The sequence below is a fragment of the Eubalaena glacialis genome, chromosome 7, assembly GCF_028564815.1.
Source record: "Eubalaena glacialis isolate mEubGla1 chromosome 7, mEubGla1.1.hap2.+ XY, whole genome shotgun sequence".
In the NCBI taxonomy this organism is placed as follows: Eukaryota; Metazoa; Chordata; class Mammalia; order Artiodactyla; family Balaenidae; genus Eubalaena; species Eubalaena glacialis.
Window position 1 is genome coordinate 21,270,549 of NC_083722.1, and position 17,333 is coordinate 21,287,881.

At 40.5% G+C, this 17,333-nt stretch overlaps 6 non-coding genes and 1 pseudogene across 6 annotated transcripts; 3 read left to right on the forward strand and 4 right to left on the reverse strand.

The window, feature by feature from the left end:
- Window positions 1-1,050: 1,050 nt before the first annotated feature.
- LOC133095655 (histone PARylation factor 1-like) lies at window positions 1,051-2,067 on the reverse strand (annotated as a pseudogene).
- Window positions 2,068-4,412: 2,345 nt separating this feature from the next.
- On the reverse strand, window positions 4,413-4,484 carry TRNAW-CCA (transfer RNA tryptophan (anticodon CCA)). Its single transcript has one exon. It is a non-coding gene; the product is annotated as a tRNA-Trp (tRNA).
- A 1,989-nt stretch (window positions 4,485-6,473) lies between these two features.
- On the forward strand, window positions 6,474-6,546 carry TRNAR-UCG (transfer RNA arginine (anticodon UCG)). Its single transcript has one exon. It is a non-coding gene; the product is annotated as a tRNA-Arg (tRNA).
- A 4,011-nt stretch (window positions 6,547-10,557) lies between these two features.
- On the forward strand, window positions 10,558-10,639 carry TRNAS-AGA (transfer RNA serine (anticodon AGA)). The gene has a single exon. It is a non-coding gene; the product is annotated as a tRNA-Ser (tRNA).
- Window positions 10,640-10,957: 318 nt separating this feature from the next.
- On the forward strand, window positions 10,958-11,030 carry TRNAR-ACG (transfer RNA arginine (anticodon ACG)). The gene has a single exon. It is a non-coding gene; the product is annotated as a tRNA-Arg (tRNA).
- Window positions 11,031-13,141: 2,111 nt separating this feature from the next.
- TRNAM-CAU (transfer RNA methionine (anticodon CAU)) lies at window positions 13,142-13,213 on the reverse strand. Its single transcript has one exon. It is a non-coding gene; the product is annotated as a tRNA-Met (tRNA).
- A 1,147-nt stretch (window positions 13,214-14,360) lies between these two features.
- TRNAW-CCA (transfer RNA tryptophan (anticodon CCA)) lies at window positions 14,361-14,432 on the reverse strand. The gene has a single exon. It is a non-coding gene; the product is annotated as a tRNA-Trp (tRNA).
- Window positions 14,433-17,333: the final 2,901 nt, after the last annotated feature.

The window sequence follows — 17,333 nt, forward strand, 5'->3', positions numbered from 1 at the left end:
GTAGTTGACTTACATTCCTCTAAAGACTGTAAAGGTATTGTAAATTAAAATGATGCCTATTAAAGCCTTGAAAAATAGTATAAAACCACCAGATAAATATTAGCTACTGATTTTTTATTCCATGGAACTTTTTAATGAACCACTGAAAGTCAGAAGTTTTATCTTCTATTATAAACAGAAATCTTCAGTATAATGATCATAGATGATGCTCATGTTAGTTGTACTGAATTGGTTGCATAGTGTAGGCTCTTCTAAAACAAATATCTAAAGTATGTTCTTTGTGTGTGATATAAAAATAATCTTTACAATGTTCACTCTATTTCCTCAGATTTTATTTACCATTTCTCAAATGCTACCGCCTCAAAATGTCACCAAAAACCTCACCGAAAGAACAAAGCTAAGTTTATTGGACAAGAGAGAACACTATCTCAGGAGTCTTAATAGCGTCTCAGAGGGGAGAGGAAAAAGTTTAGCTATTTAGTGAGATTTTCAAAATCTGGATTTTTTGGTGAGTCAAAGTAGTAAGGACAGGATAAGGATCATGATATATTTTAGGATTGGTAGACACAGTTACGAGATGATTTTGAGGTAGAATGTTGTATTTATTATTTATTGCTGTATAACACATTGCCCTAAAACTTAGTGGCTTAAAACAACAAAAATTTACTATCTCATATTTTCTGTGGGTCTTAAATTCAGGAGTGGCTTACCCAGGTAGGGTGTCTCTTACGAGGTTGCAAACAAGATGTTGACAGAAGTTGCAGACATCTGCTTACTTGGGGCTAGAGAATTTTCTCCTTCTCCTCCCCCTCCCCCTCCCCCTCCTCCTCTTCTTCTTCTTCTTCTTCTTCTTCTTCTCCTCCTCCTCCTCCTCCTCCTCCTCCTCCTCCTCCTCCTTCTTCTTCTTCTTCTTCTTCTTCTTCCTCTTCTTCTTCTTCTTCTTTTTCTTCCTCTTCCTCTTCTTCTTCCTCTTCCCCTTCTTCTTCTCTTCCTCTTCTTCAATGTGTCCATCAATTTACTCCTCTGTATTCCTTAAAAACAAAATTAAAATCACAAGTTTAATACCAATGCTTTAAGTTGGTCTATATTTTCTTTACTTCTATTTGCCAGATAATCTTCAATGATTTCTGGGAAGAGATTCCTCTTCAACAGATTACATACAGGAGGTAAAAGCTGACCAGCAACTTTATGAAAATAGTGTGAACTCTAGCAAAAGAGGTCCATTCCCAACTCAAGCCCCATGCCATAATCACCTTCATCATTAGCAAAATGCACAGAAGTCATCATTTCCTGAATGGGGGCAAAACCTTTTAGTCTCTCTTCATCACTTGTTGCCTCAACAGTTGTCTTCGAAATTCTCTTGAGGTTGGCATCTGTTTCAGGGAGCTCTCTGTACCCAACATCATTTTTATTTACTGGGTCAATCAAGCCAGCACCAGGAATGGTCTTTGTCACAACTTTCTTATCTCCTTGGTTTCTTATCTCTCTGGCTGTTTCTGTGAGCTTTTCATCTGTGTTTTTCAAGACACTAGTTTTCTTTTTATCTGTTACTTCTTTAAGCCTTTTCATCAAAAATAATTGACTACAACAAACACTTTATCTTCATTTTGAACAATTATATAATTTTTCTTTGCTTCATTTGTGCCCACATATACAGGAGGTTCATCAGGAGAATTCTTGAATTACCTCATGTGGAACTGAGTTTTATTATCTCCAATAAATGGTGTGGTACTCAGGAGTATCATAGTACTGTTTCCACTTAAGGTTAAAATTCAGCCTTGCTGATTTTTTCTTCATTTTATGTTTTTTAGCAAGGACATCATAAGGACCCAGTAATTGAATACAAGGCTTGCGGACAGTGAATCAGCTGGTTTTTCAGGATCAAGTTCTTCGTAGAACTTCCAGAAGTGATAGAAATCGTGAAGCAGAGAAAGCTTATAATGCTTTTCCAGTTCTTTTTAAAGATCACCAGAGATATCAGCTTCATTTACTCATCTTCACACCAACTGCTTTTTCACACGGTTGCCCCTCCCCAACCTGCCTGTGTTTCCTGCCGCTGCCAACCATTCTGGAGAATTCTCTTCTAAATTCAGTCACTTGGCTATTGAATTGAAACTTCAGTTTTTCACCACATGGGTCTCTCCATGGGGGTATCCTCCTGACAAGGCAGCTGGCTTCCATCAGATCAAGTGGTCCAAGACAAAAACTTGAAGAAGCTGCAGCCTCTTAGTACTTAGTATGACAATGCCAACTTCCACATTATTCTATTCACTCAAAGCAAGTCACCAAGTCCAGTCCACACACAAGGGAGGAAAATTAGTCTCCATGTCTTGAAGGAGTGAACATGTTTTGAAACAAAAGCAAGGGCTGAAAGAGTACTGCATGTAGTCTGGTAAACTGTCATTTGTTGCCTTCTATTAAGAAGTTGATGGATCTTTCAAGAGATTCCTGGAAAAAACAAGAAAGTTCTTGGAATAAACAAAGTTACGTGCAATTTTTATCTTTCTGAGCAAGAGTCCCCTTCTACTGGGTGTTAAAACCTACTTCCTAGTATTCTGAATTTTTTAATGAAGGTTTGGTTTGACATTTTATGGAAATGATATGTTGGCTTCTACACCGAAACAGATGAGAATATAACATGCCTTTATGAAATAAATATTGGAGTCAATAAATATGGTTATAATATATAATTATGTCAGATACTCTAACTAGATGATATGCTGGGGATGGAGGTGGAGAATGAGACCCAAATGCTTGGCTCAAGATAAATCTAGTGAAAAGACAAGAGCATATAGAAAATCTAAAATTGGGAAATCCATGTGTGAGATAGAGTAAAAATGTCATTTATGAAAATCAGTCATCCAGACCTGATTACTGCCTTGTCATGACCACCTGTTATAAGGTTTGGACCTCAGATTTACTGGTAGAGCAAACTCAGTGAAATTATCACCTGAAGGGAATTAGGCCCTAGAAACTGATTCTCACTAGTAGGACTCACAGGATCCTGATGTTACAAATCAGAATACAATTTATTAATATAGAAGGGAGTTTATAACTTTTCAAGACTGGAATACTCATAGCCATAATTCAGATTGCCTTGATCCTTGTCCTGAGGCTCTCTAGAGGCCAACTTAGTAATAAGAAGGAGGCCTTATGACATACCATTGACAAGGACTCCCTCTTTGACCAAACTTTACTCAGGCTCCTCTGAGCCCTCCTCTCTGCTAGGCCTTAACCTTAGCCTACTGAGTCCAATTTTAGCAAGAATCCTGCTAAGCCAGTTTATTGAGAATCCCTCTACCCCTGATAACTAATCAAGCTCCTGTTTGTAATTTTCCATCCTCTGACCCCCCCTCACCCTGCCCACTTGCTATAAATCCCCAGCTGTCCTTGCTATTATTCAGAGTTGAGTTCGGTTGTGTACTGGAGTCTCTTACTATCCTAGCTTGAATAAAAATCTGTCAGATCCTTTTTAACATGTGTCCAGTGCAATTTCTCTTTAACACTATCAGAGGAAAAGAAAGTAAGGCCCTGCCCTGGGACAGAGCAACACTATTTGAGGAACTGAAAGAAGACCTGTGGGACAGGGTTAATCAGAACGGTTGCTTATTATTTTGTTTTAAGCTGGGGAATATCAGGATAAGATTTGCATTTTTTTAAAAAAGCATAATAAGGACATTGATCTAACTGAGAAAGAGGAGGTCTGGGAAGAGGACTTAAGAGGTTCATGTCAATACCCGGGCAAGACATATGATGGAAGGAAGGAGGCCATTGTGGTAACGAAGAGAAGAGGATACATGGGATATAACACTTTAGCAGGTAAAACTCCCGAACTCCCTGCTCGGATTGGGAAAAGGAGGGGCGGGGTGGGGGGAGGAGGAGGGAGGAGGAGGAGGAGAAGAAGAAGAAGAAGTGTCCAGGATGGTTCCAGGTTCCAGGCTCAGCGGGTTAGTGGCGGGCAATGAATCTGAGAAAAACGCACGACTTGTTGTAGGCAGATAGGCAAAGGAACAGTCAGGAGGCAAAAGAGCGCCGAGGGTGAGCCTGGGAAAACGCCAACATTTTAGGGCCTTAGTGGTCCTCAGCAGTTAAAGACGCGGAAAGAAACGATCATAGAACAAAGGGAAACCAGAAGACTATGCATTCTCTGGTGCCAAAAGGGAGAGTGTTTAAATTAAATCTCTCGGTTAAAGAAGGTTGCCCATTAGGGGAATTCGTCCTCGTCCTAGAATTCCAATGGCAAGTTAAGGGCAGACGTATGCCACTGAAACTGTCAGAGCAGATAATCTGTTTTCTTTACCTCATCTTGGGCTTGGAAGCCTTAACTGGTCTCAAGGCCGACTACACATCCCAAAGAGGAAAGAAGCCTTGCTCTTCATTTCTCCCCCTACCCAAAAGGCAACCGAGGATTTTGACCCCGACGTGATTTGAACACGCAACCTTCTGATCTGGAGTCAGATGCGCTACCGTTGCGCCACGAGGTCACACAAAAGAAGGAGCCTTTCTTCTAAATTAGAATTTAAATAATGCTTTCTCCTCGCCGCCAGTTTCTAAAGATTTATTCCTTTTTACTGGTAGATTTGATCATTTTTCTCGCCACTATTCATAGCTTCGCTAATGCTTGGTGGAAAAAAATAAGGGATTAACCAGATTAAATATTAATCCAAAAAGCCCAAGTGCTCCATGTAGGGGAAACTCAGTGGTTTCTCGCGTTCGATCTTTCCACTTGTCGGAATTTTCCTGTTTTGAGAAAAAAACTGTGTACGTACTGAGTTTAGATACGCAATGAAACAGGAATAAGAATTGCCACGATGTTCGAACTACCACTTTTCCTATAAATTCACTAAACTTCTCCTCTTCTGAAAAAACTACCAGCCTTGCACTGCCCTGCGGTGTCAGGCCAGGCCTCCCACTCCCCCTCCCCTCCTTTCTTAGCGCTTGCCTGACCTCATTCTCAACCTGGTGAAAAACCGCTTTATCCTCAAAAGCCTAGTGTAGATGGCATGTCTTCCCGAAACCCTCACTTCTCAGTGGGATTCCGTGGGCCTTCGGGTCTCTACAGTGTACACGTGCCATTCAGTTCACAACAACTCGAAGCAAATCGCTAATATTTACTGAGTTCTTGCCATTTTCTACCAGCCCTGTGCTAGTAGATCTTCCTCCAGCCAGTGATTCTTAAAAAGTGCTCGGGACCAGGAGCACGTGCATCAGCTGGGAACTTGTTAGCAATACAAGTCCTCGGCCACACCCCAGGCCTACAGAATCAGAAACTCTGGAGGCAGACCCCAGCAGTCTGTGTTTTAACAAGTCCTCCCTGATTGTGATGCAGGGAAAAGTTTGAGAATCACTGCCCCAGCCTAGCCACCCGAAACTTTGCTCACTCAAAAAAAAAAAAAAAAGATTAACTTTCAGTCTTCTTCCAGGATGGTGGAGGGGCAATGTGGTATTAGTTTGCTGCCATAGCAAAGGACCACAGATTGGGTGGCTTAAGCAACAAGTTTATTTTCTCACAGTTCTGGAGGCTAGAAGTCCGAGAACAAACCTGTCAACAGGTTTGTAGATGGCGGTCTTCTCCCTGCGTCTTCACATGGTCTTTCCTCTGTGTATCTGTGTCCTGTTCTTTTTTTGATAAGGACACCAGTCACTGTATCAGGGTCCACCCATATGACCTCATTTTACTTTAATTACCTTTTTAAAAGCCCTATCTCCAAACAAAGTCACACTCTGAGGTACTGGGAGTTAGAACTTCGACATATTTGGGGTAGGGGGGTGACACGAGGACACAATTCCGCTCCTAACAGGCAGTTCCCAGGTGAAGCTACTGTTGACAATTCCGGAGCCTGGCATGGAGCGTGAGGATGGAGGTTCTGTGGTGTAAATCTCATAGCCTCTTCGCTTTTCCTACACGACCTCTTTAGGATTCAGCTTTCTCGGGTCTGACAAGTCAACTATCACACTTCAATCGGCTTTCCAGATTACATAATTTTGTTGCTATTATCTCCTCTCCAGAACTTTTGGTCCAATTTGAATTTATGTTTTAGAGTTGTTTTGAGTGGGATTTCTGGAGTGCACAAAAGTGAATTCTTGTCTTTCATCCACAATCTTTACCTGAAAGCACCGCAAGGCACCTGTGGTTCCCTGAGTATATAAAGCAATCCGGCTCTATCTTTTCCTCTCCTTCAGCTCTCAGCTCAAGCGTTCCTTCCCTGCTGTGGCCTTTCTCCCTGATTTCCATCAAAAGGTGAAGCACTCTATTTTTTGTTATTATTAGTTATAACTCCTTGGTAGTTATGTCGGTTGTAACTTTGCAGTACTTTTGACCGTTGAGTTCAATTTGTTTCCCCAGCTAGACTGTAAGATTTTTGAGGCGTTGGAAATGCTTTCGTTTGCAATAGTAATTCCAGTGTTACAATTATAATTGAGATTATTTTCTTTGAACAAATTATCCAAACAGAGCGTTGCTGCCAGAGTAGGACCACGTGGCCTAATGGATAAGGCGTCTGACTTCGGATCAGAAGATTGAGGGTTCGAATCCCTTCGTGGTTGCTATGGGGTCAACCTATTGCTACTTACAAATTACCTGAGGACATGCATGGTGATCGTTCTTAAAATTTCTTAGTTAAAGTCGGTAATCAGAAATCTCTTTTTCATCTTGATAGTTTTATACTCCATGTACTTCCGCGCCACACCCTTTCCTTTGTTTTTGTTTCTTTTTACCCATCCAGTGTCTGCTTATCTCTGTCTCCACAGTATCCACCAAACAGTCGGTTCTCGGTTCTCCCGGTCTGCTCTCCGCAAAATTTGGTCTGCGGACCAGTGGCAACATCCGGGAGCTTCTTAGAAATGCAAGGTTTCCCAGCCAGTCCCAGTTCCGTCTCAGCACTACACTTGAACTACAAAATTAGAATTTGGGGAGTGGGGCTCAGGAATCTGGGTTTTAACCAACTACCCAAAACTGAGTCCTATACACACTCGAGTGTGAGAACCATTCTGGACCTTAGAGGCTGCATAACGTCTCTCAGGTTCTTCCAGCCCACTCGACAGTGGTGCAAATACCTCAGACACAGCCTTTCATGACTTCACGCCAACTACCTGCGTTCTTTTTTTTTTTCTTTTTTTTTTTTTTTTTTTGCAGGTGCAGTTTGCTTCCTCGGAGATGGGGTTGATTTAGTTATCTTTACAATGAGATTTCTCCATTGGACACTTAGTCCATCAGCTTACTTTATTTTTTGAATGTACATATTTTTTTGTTGTTGAGGTATAGTTGACTTACAATATTATATTAGTTTCAGGTGTACAACATAGTGATTAAAATTTTTTATAGGTTATACTCCATTTAAAGTTATAAAATATTGGCTATATTACCTGTGCTGTACAACGTATCTTTGTAGCTTATTTGTTTTATACATAGCAGTTTGTACCTACCTGCATTCTAAGACTGTTACAATAGGGGAAATGTGAAGCTGCCATAGAACACCGAGGGAAGTCCGGGCTGCAGGGAAAGGCAAGAAAAAGGTCAACAAATTTGCCAAACTGCCTTCTAACAAATGCAGGAAAATAGTAGAAGACTCACCATCTGTAATCCTTAGAGAAATAATAGACCGAGGCAAAGAGCATTAATGATCTTAAAACCCTTAGGAAAAGGTTATTGGAAAACAATATGTGTGTGGTCAAGTATCACCCCAAGATTATTTGCTAGTTGCAAAGAGAAAAAGAAAGAGCCCTGGGGGCACTACTTTATCTTCACCATCAGTGGGGTATCCTGACAAGTGCCTCCTGTTGTGAAGTACTGTATAAAGTGCACAGTGTCAAGCCCACAATTTTTAACCTGAATCTAATGTAAGCCATCAAAGGGTTCTAACCAATCATTTAGACTTAACTTCTAGTTTAGAGTAGAGGAATAAACTAAAAGTTGCCATGAGGAATCAGTGAGAAAAATTCAGAATGTGGGACATTCTAGAAGAGGCTTGGACTTCTTAAAAAGTCAATGTCAAAACAATAACAACATCAACAGAAAGCTGGGAGCCTGTTCTAAGCTAAAGGGAACTAAGGAAACATTACAACCCAAAACAGTGAATGAACTTTGGTGGGATCCAGGTAAGAGAAACTGGCTCCAAAAGACATATTAAAGAAATTTAAATAAGGACGGGATATTAGATGTTTTTATAAAGAATTGCTAGATATTTTTAGTTATGATAATGGTATTGTGGTTATATGAGACATGTTTAGACGTTACATGTTTATGTATATAGGGTATGATGTCTGCAAATGAATTTCATAGGATTCAACAGAAAAAGGCAGATAAGACTAAGAGGGCAAAATGTTAACAATTATTGAATCTGGGGGGCGGCTATACAGATAATTCCCTATTCTTTCAACTTTTTTAAATGTTTGAAAATTTTTATAATAAAAGTTTAATTTTTTTAAAAAAAGCTTGACAGAAGCTGTCCTGTTTAAAGAAAAGCTCTGATGGAAGAGCACAGGGCTCCTAGGAGACAAAACAGAGGGTCAGCATCAAGAAACCAGCACCCTGTGAGGAAGGGCAGATCCTTTATGCCTCAGGAGTCCAGGCTCCCTTGACAGAGTGGCCAGAAAGAGAGCTGAGAAGGTTAGATAGATGCCCGTGATGAGGGCCTCCTATGCCATCTGTGATCTTCCCCGCCGGCTACAGAGTAATTTTAAAGACTTTAAAGGAGGGAAGGGACCCAATCTGATTTGCGTTCTCAAATGAACACAGCAGTTAGTGTTGACATAGCCCTACCTACGTAATCTGCCCTAAACTACGTCTCTGGTGTTATCTCTTGTTGCTGCCCCTCTCTGTACGCCTCCAAAAAGCAACGTTCCAGCCAGACAGCACTTTCTTCCATTTCTCCCCTATTCTATGAGGTTTAAGTCTAGACCACCACTCCCCTCTCCAATTTGGCTCACTCCCACACATCCTTCAGATCTGAGTTTAAATATGATTCATTCCACATATATTTACTGAGTGTCCATTTGCCCATTCAGAAGTAATAAATGTATAACTGGAATATTTCTTCATGAAACTTGGAGTCTAATGAGTGACTCTCTCCAGGCAGCCACCTAAGACCTTCATGACTGGGATCTACACTCTTCCTGTGGGCTACTACAGCACAGTGGACCTCTCACTTATACTCAATGGTAAATGTTTACTTCTGTAATCATTTATTCTAGAAATCCCTCAGAAGAGTGGCCACACTTTTCTTGCTCTCCACTGAATGAGCAGCACCTAGCCAAGTGTCTGGCATGCGATTGTGCCCGGAATAAAAATTTTGAAACAATGAAGAAATGAATGAAGAATGAATCTGTTCAGGGACAAGGGACCGGAGGCCAAAAGACTTCCAAGAAGCCGTTGCAGTAACTCCTATGAGAAACTGTTAGAACCCGATCTAAGAAAATGGGTCTGACGGTTGGGAGGAAGAGCCAGATCTGAGAAAAAATTAGGAGGTTGAACCAAAGACCTGGTAACCTGTGGGCTGTGGAGAGAAAGTCAGAGAGAGGAGGGATAAGGGGACTTCTGAGTCTTTGGGTTTGGTACCTGGGTGCTCCTGTCAAAAATTTGGGTTGTTGGACGAGTTTCAAGTTTTGGGGGAAAGGATAGAGCGTTCGTTTGGGGATGTATTGCTTTTGAGATGCCCATGGACATGCAAAAAGAAATAACTAGGACAATTGTATATTCTGGAGCCCAGAAGAGAGGTCTGGGCTGGAGATAATTTTCAATCCATCAGCACATAAGCTGTGGTTTATCAATCATGCCCTGTCCTTCTTCTGTTCATGGAATGAAGCTGTTGATGAAAAACAGAATCTTCTACTTACACATTAATACACCCACATGCATACACATACAGATAAGATTGTGATAATGGTTGTATAGTTTCAGAAAAGTGGAGATCCTGGGGTTCTGTTCTTGCTTTGGAGGTGGTCTTTGCAAATATTTTTAAACATTATCCATAGAGTATCAGATAAAGTTGTTTTTCCTCTTGTGAGAAAACGCCCCATGCAATGAAGTGGATCTGATTCTCAGAAATATTTTCTACTTTCCTATTTTATTCAAAAATATTCTGTCTACTGCTTTAAAATATTTTTAGCTTTGCAGAGAGACAGAAGATAGGGTTCCCTGTGGAACATTTTGATAGATCCTCATTCTCGAATCTTAAAATGAGGGTTACAATAGCTGCTGACATTTGTTGAGCCCTTACTATATTCCAGGCACTAGACTAAATGTCTGAAGACATAGGGTACCTGTAAGGAACAGCTTTGTCAGATTATTTATTGAGGATAAATCTCCTACTCCAGCAAAAATAGGGATTTTTTAAAGTATTGCAATATATGGTGATTTGCTTTGTAGAAAAGACCAAAGAGCATTCTCAGTTTACCACATGCTGGAATTGAAGTTGGTTGAATCCTCTTCGGTTTCATCAACTATTAATGGAACTTAGCCTCCTTTGTTTTGCCCTTTTTAATTACTAAATACTGAAGTAGCTTAGAATAAATGATATATAGTAACATGAAGAAGATTGAGGAAGTAAGTTTGCGTGTGTAGTCGTGGCCGAGTGGTTAAGGCGATGGACTAGAAATCCATTGGGGTTTCCCCGCGCAGGTTCGAATCCTGCCGACTACGCTTTCTCTCTACAACGTATAAAATTGTGCAGCTTTCTGCGAGGTAGGATTGACCTTCAGAAATTTCCAGATACTTTTTAAAATATTAAACATTCTCTCGGACCTTTTACAAGCTACATCAAAACGGAGTTCTCATAGACCACGAAGGAATCCTACTGCATGAGTGAGAAAGAAGAACCAGTAAGACTTTCTTTTAGTTCAGTTCTGAGGTTTTGAGGTTCGCAAGCTGAAAGGAAAGATTTCACACATTCATATTTAGAGCAACAGTAATGCCGCTACTTCCTTTTTCTAAAAGTGTAAGCTGCCGGTAGCTGTGCGTGGGCCAGTGGCGCAATGGATAACGCGTCTGACTACGGATCAGAAGATTCCAGGTTCGACTCCTGGCTGGCTCGCTACTTTTGTAACTCTTTGAAGTTCCACCAATTCCCATCTTTCCCAGGACTCTGCGTTAATTTTTTTTAATTTAAAAATATTTATTTTATAATATCACTTAATACAAAATGACAAAAATGTTAATAAACAGACTTCAGCTATAGTTCGCTACTCTTCTTTTACATACACACATTTTCTTTAAATCACATCCCTAAATTGATTGTTTTCGAAACTGACGAATCCTTTCATTAGATGTGTGAGGGAAATTAAAAGAAGGGACCTTTCAAATGCATCATTCTTTGAGAGTTAAGATTGGAAGTCTCACAAAGAGAAGACTTCTAGACAGCAATTTTTTCTTCTCTCTTTTTTTAAGATTTAGTTTTTTAGAGCAGTTACTGGTTCACAGCAAAATTGAGAGGAAAGCACACACACCTTCACACATGCATAGCCTCCCCCATTATCAACAGAGCAGGTACATTTGCTACAATCGATGAATCTACTATGTACCAAAGTCCACAGTTTTCATTATAGTTCGCCCTTGATGTTGTACATTCTATCGGTCTGAACAAATGTAGAATGACATGTACCCAGCGTTACAGTATCACGCAGAGGATTTTCACTGCCTGAAAAATCCTCTGTGCTTTGCCTATTCATCCTTCTTCCCCTCACCAACCCCTAGCAACCAATGATCATTTTACTGTTTCTGTAGTTTTGCCTTTTCCAGAATGTCATATATTGGAATGATACAGTATGTAGCCTTTCATTGTCTTTAATTTTTGCCAATTTGATTAATATGTGTCTCAGCATGTTTCTCCTTGGGTCTATCCTATATGGGACTCTCTGCACTTCCTGGACTTGGGTGGCTATTTCCTTTCCCATGTTAGGGAATTTTTCGACTATAATCTCTTCAAATATTTTCTCTGGTCCTTTCTCTCTCTCTTCTCCTTCTGGGACCCCTATAATGCGAATGTTGTTGCGTTTAATATTGTCCCAGAGGTCTCTTAGGCTGTCTTCATTTCTTTTCATTCTTTTTTCTTTAGTCTGTTCCGCAGCAGTGAATTCCACCATTCTGTCTCCAGGTCACTTATCCATTCTTCTGCCTCAGTTATTCTGCTATTGATTCCTTCTAGTGTAGTTTTCATTTCATTTATTGTACTGTTCATCTCTGTTTGTTTGTTCTTTAATTCTTCTAGGTCTTTGTTAAACACTTCTTGCATCTTCTCGATCTTTGCCTCCATTCTTATTCCGAGGTCCTGGATCATCTTCACTATCATTATTCTGAATTCTTTTTCTGGAAGGTTGCCTATCTCCACTTCATTTAGTTGTTCTTCTGGGGTTTTATCTTGTTCCTTCATCTAGTATATAGCCCTCTGCCTTTTCATCTTGTCTATCTTTCTGTGAATGTGGGTTTTGTTCCACAGGCTGCAGGATTGTAGTTTTTCTTGCTTCTGCTGTCTGCTCTCTAGTGGTTGAGGCTATCTAAGAGCCTTGATGGGAGGCTCTGGTGGTGGGTAGAGCTGACCAGTATGTAGCCTTTCAGATAGGCTTGTTTCACTTAGTAATGTGCATTTAAGTTTCCTCCATGTTTCTCATGGCTTGGTAGCTCATTTCTTTTTAATGCTGAATAATATTCCATTGTCTGCACGTACCACAGTTTATCTATCCATTCACCTACTGAAGGGCAACTTGGTTGCTTCCAAGTTTTTGCAATTATGAATAAAGCTGTTATAAACATCTGTGCGCAGGTTTTTGTGTGGACGTAAGTTTCAACTTCTTTGGGCAATTTAACAAGGAGGGCAATTGCTGGATGGTATGAACTGCCAAACCATCTTCCACAGTGGCTCTAACATTTTGCATTTGCACTAGGAATGAATGAGAGTTCCTGTTGCTCCTCCTCCTCACCAGCATTTGATGTTCAGTGTCCTGGATTTTGGCTATTCTAATAGATGTGTAGTGGTATCTCACTGTTGTTTTAATTTGCATTCTTCTCAAGATATATGCTTTTCATATGCTTAAAAAATGGGCCAAAGATCTCAACAGACACCTCACCAAAGAGGATGTACAGAAGGCAAATTTTCTTAATAAACTCTCTTCTCCCAAGGGTCTCTTCAGGAGGAAAAGTAACCGCCTGTAGCAGAGGATGGCTTCGATCCATCGACCTCTGGGTTATGGGCCCAGCACGCTCCCGCTGCGCCACTCTGCTGTGAACACACAGCCACCCACACCCACTCCCTCACATAGTTAGTATTCAGCTTTTTTCAGACTTGTATTTTTTTTTTTCCCCAACCTGCAGAATTAAATGTGTTCTCGCTCTGTCTCTCTCTCTGTTTCTGTCTCTCTCTTCCCCCATACCAGGAATCTGTCATTTGTAATGCGATGGCCAAGGGCCTGAACTAACTACTAAGAATAGGGTTAATAAGAAATGGATAAATATTGCTTTGGATACTCTTCTCCATGCACAAAAGCATGCTTAGATGTAATGTCTGTTACTGGGTACTATGTGAATGTGTACATTACATCTATAACAAAATATCTGCTGATATTCCATATGTCATGTTTTAAAGTCATTCTAAGTTATACAAAATAATAGGCTCTGTTGAAATAATCGTGCTTTCCCTTTCTTCCATGCTGTCATGTGATGGTTCATAATCTGTTGGAGGGTTCTCGAGTTCCAGGTGAGAAAAAATGCATATTCCTGTACATTTTTTTTTAACATAGAGTTTTAGGGGGTTCACGGAACTTCTAGCCCAGAGGATTAACTTTCTCTGATGTAATGGTTCCTTTCCTCTAGTCTCAATTTGGCAAAACAAAACAAAACAAACAAAAAACTACGTTCAGGTTTTCTGCATCCGGAAATGAACTGACTCTTTCCGTGGTTTGCAGGAGTAGGGGAATCGCAGAGAGCCAAGAATCTGCTTGCTATGTAAGCTCTCTAGCAAGGAAAAGCTGACCCAGGTGTGAAGCAGGTGAGCTGAGGTCACCCCATCGAACCTGACTAGTTGTCTCAGAAGATCTGCTAAGCTTCTGACGGTTGGAGAGAGATGTGGATGAGGAGATGGGTCAGGGAGCACAGAAGTGAGCGTGAAGAGAAGGCTGGGAGTTAGCGAAGAGTGAAATTCAGAACGTTTGCAATGAAAGAAAAATGTCTTTTGCAATAAAAGAATAAAAATGTCTTTATGGGCCCAGAGATAAACCCCCAAAGCACGTAACAGTAGTGTACACCTACATATTTATTTACTTTCTAAAGGTGTTTTAAGGGTGTCCAACTTTGGAGAAAGCAGGGAAGGCATTTTTGTCTTTCTCTACGTTTCACTTCATAGACCAGTACACCCCACAGACACTAAAACAGTTGACCCCGACGTGATTTGAACACGCAACCTTCTGATCTGGAGTCAGACGCGCTACCGTTGCGCCACGAGGTCCTGCGAGAGCCCCTTTGCTCCTTCACCTGTCAACATGATCTATGAAATTAATTATCTGTACTAAGTGAAGACCACGCAGCTGGATACAAAATGATGCCTAGTGGCCTCCTGGGTCAAAACGCGGTCCATCCGCTCACTTCCTGATTCTCTCTGCCTCCGAATTACTTCTATTGATATTTTCATTGCTTCCTGTTCTATTTCATTCCTTTTCTTTCCTAGTTTTCTCCGTATACGTCAAAAATAGACGTTTGGGGAAGTTTTTTCGTTTTTGTCTTTTTAGAAATAATAGACATTCGGTTGTAAAGTCGGGCTTTTGGGATTGGAGTAAGAGTAACAACGAGCGTTACTCTTACCCCTCTCCCTAATCAGGGACGCTGACCAGGGTTTTGAATTTGTTTCCAGAGTTGATGGTAGATTCTAACCACATACTAGTGTTTCCGTGAAATGAATTCACCCAGGGTCGGCCGGTTTAATTGTGCCGCATCCCATCTGCGAGACAACGGCGTCTCCTTACACCCGCTCTTGTCCTTAGTTGAAATGATCGATTTCATACTGCGAGAGTTCTTTCGAATCTGATCACTGGATCTGAAACTGCCCCTAAGAAGAGCAGGAAATCTTTTTTGCCGGAGGAAGCAAGCGATCCCGGCACCATGGTTTGACTGGTTAAAGCGCCTGTCTGGGAAACTGCAGGCGGGTTTCGAATCTCAATGAGATTTTTTCCCGAGATGTAAATAAGGGAGAGGTCGCTTTGAACGCCTAGAAAAAGATATTCTGAAAAATGAATCCTGAGCTCTGGACCCATTTTTCAAGATTAAGAACTGGAAACTTTAATTTTCAGAGAGAGGTGCGTCTGTTTTACAGTAGTGGATCATTTTTCAGAATAGCCTGTCCAGTAGTCTCAAAATTGTGTACCTCTGATTCTCCTTATCTCTTTTCCTTGCTTTTCCTAGGCTAGATGCTGCATACTATATATCAGCATCTAGTATACCATATATTTTACTTATATATTTATTGATTACCTATTGAAAATAGCTAAACTAAAAGCTAAGGCACAGCCTCTTTAGGGGCCCGTCTGAGAGGTCAGCTTGCCCTCCACGTAACATATCCCCTTTGGCTACCACACCCACCTCACCATAGCATGGCTACCACTCCCTGCTAAGAACAAACACCAGGAAGTTGACCCAGAAGGATGGTGGCCTCTCGAAGAAATCAGACTCTCAGACTTGATATATGTCCCTCATTTTGGTTGTGGATCCCCTGTGACACAGAACACGTGGTAAATTATTGCAGCAGAGGCTGCTAGAGTAGTTATCAAAGTCTCTTTCCTTTTCTTCTTGGAAATACAATTGTCTTGGTCTGTTTGGGGTGCTAACACAAAATATCATAGACTAGGTGGCTTAAACCAAAAAAAAAACCATTTATTTCTCACAATTCTGGAGGCTGGGAAGTCCAAGATCAAGGCATCAGCAGTTCAGTATGGCTGTGTCCTCACATGGTGGAAGGGGCCAGGGAGTCCTCTGGGGTCTCTTTTATAAGGACACTAATCCCGTTCATGAGGGCTCCACCGACTCACCTCCCGAAGGCCCCACCTCCAAATACCATCACACTGGGGATTAGGTTTCAACATACGAATTTTGGGGGGGGACACAAACATTCAGTCTAAACTACATTTCCTAGCCTCCCCTGCAATTAGTTTCGGCCATGTGGCTGAGATCTGGACAATGGAATGTGGAAAGAATTGTAACCAGCCAGTTCGAAACTTTGAAGCTTGACCCATGAAAACCTCTCCTGGTTTGGGGGGTTCCTCTCTATGTCCCTTTGCCTTTCTATCTGTCAAACGCAGAGGACTCCATGGTCCTAGACTCCAAAGTCACACAATAGTCTCTCAGCGACCATGTGAAGACCAACCAGAAAATCTGCACTAGATGTTGCCTGAGAGAAAAACATTTATTGAGGTGAAAAACTGAGATTTATGGGTTTTTTTTTAATTTATGGGCTTTTTACGGGTGCTATAAAGCAACTGGTATCACTAACACATCACTAATACAGTAGTGTTTTATTATCGCTTGCTTATTAATGTCCCACATTTTAGTGCTTAACTCTAAATATCATAATTACATCTTTCTCATAATACACCAAGTGATAAAGTAATGGGAGTCATTAGCACGCACATGCTACAAATATGGCAGAAAATACACAAATTTCTCCAAAATTCTAAAAATTATTACCTCGTTAATAATGTATAATTATGTTGTAAACTAATTTAGGATTCTTCCTGCACTTCACTTCCTCACCTTATAAATCCAAGCTGGGCAGAAATATAGAAACGTGCAACTAGAGATTATCATACTAAGTGAAGTAAGTCAGAAAGAGAAAGACAAATACCGTATGGTATCACTTATATGTGGAATCTAAAATATGACACAAATGAACCTAACTATGAAACAAAAACAGAATCACAGACATAGAGAACAGACTGGTGGTTGCCAAGGGAGAGGGGGCTGGGAGAGGGATGGAGTGGGAGGTTGAGGTCAGCAGATGTAAGTTTTTATATATAGAATGGATAAACAACAAGGTCCTACTGTATAGCACAGAGAACTATATTCCATAGCCTATGATAAACCATAATGGGAAAGAATATTTTAAAAAAGAATGTATATATATATATATATATATATATATATATATATGTATAATTGAATCACTTTGCTATACAGCAGAAATTAACACAACATTGTAAATCAACTATACTTCAATAAAAAGTATTGATCAAGAAAAAATAAAGCTTTGTACACATTAAAAAAAAAAGAAATATAGAAATGGATAGTGCTGCTCTGCAAATGTTGCACTACCCTAAAAGTCTCATAATAATGTGGATTTCATATTAGGTATGACTTTACT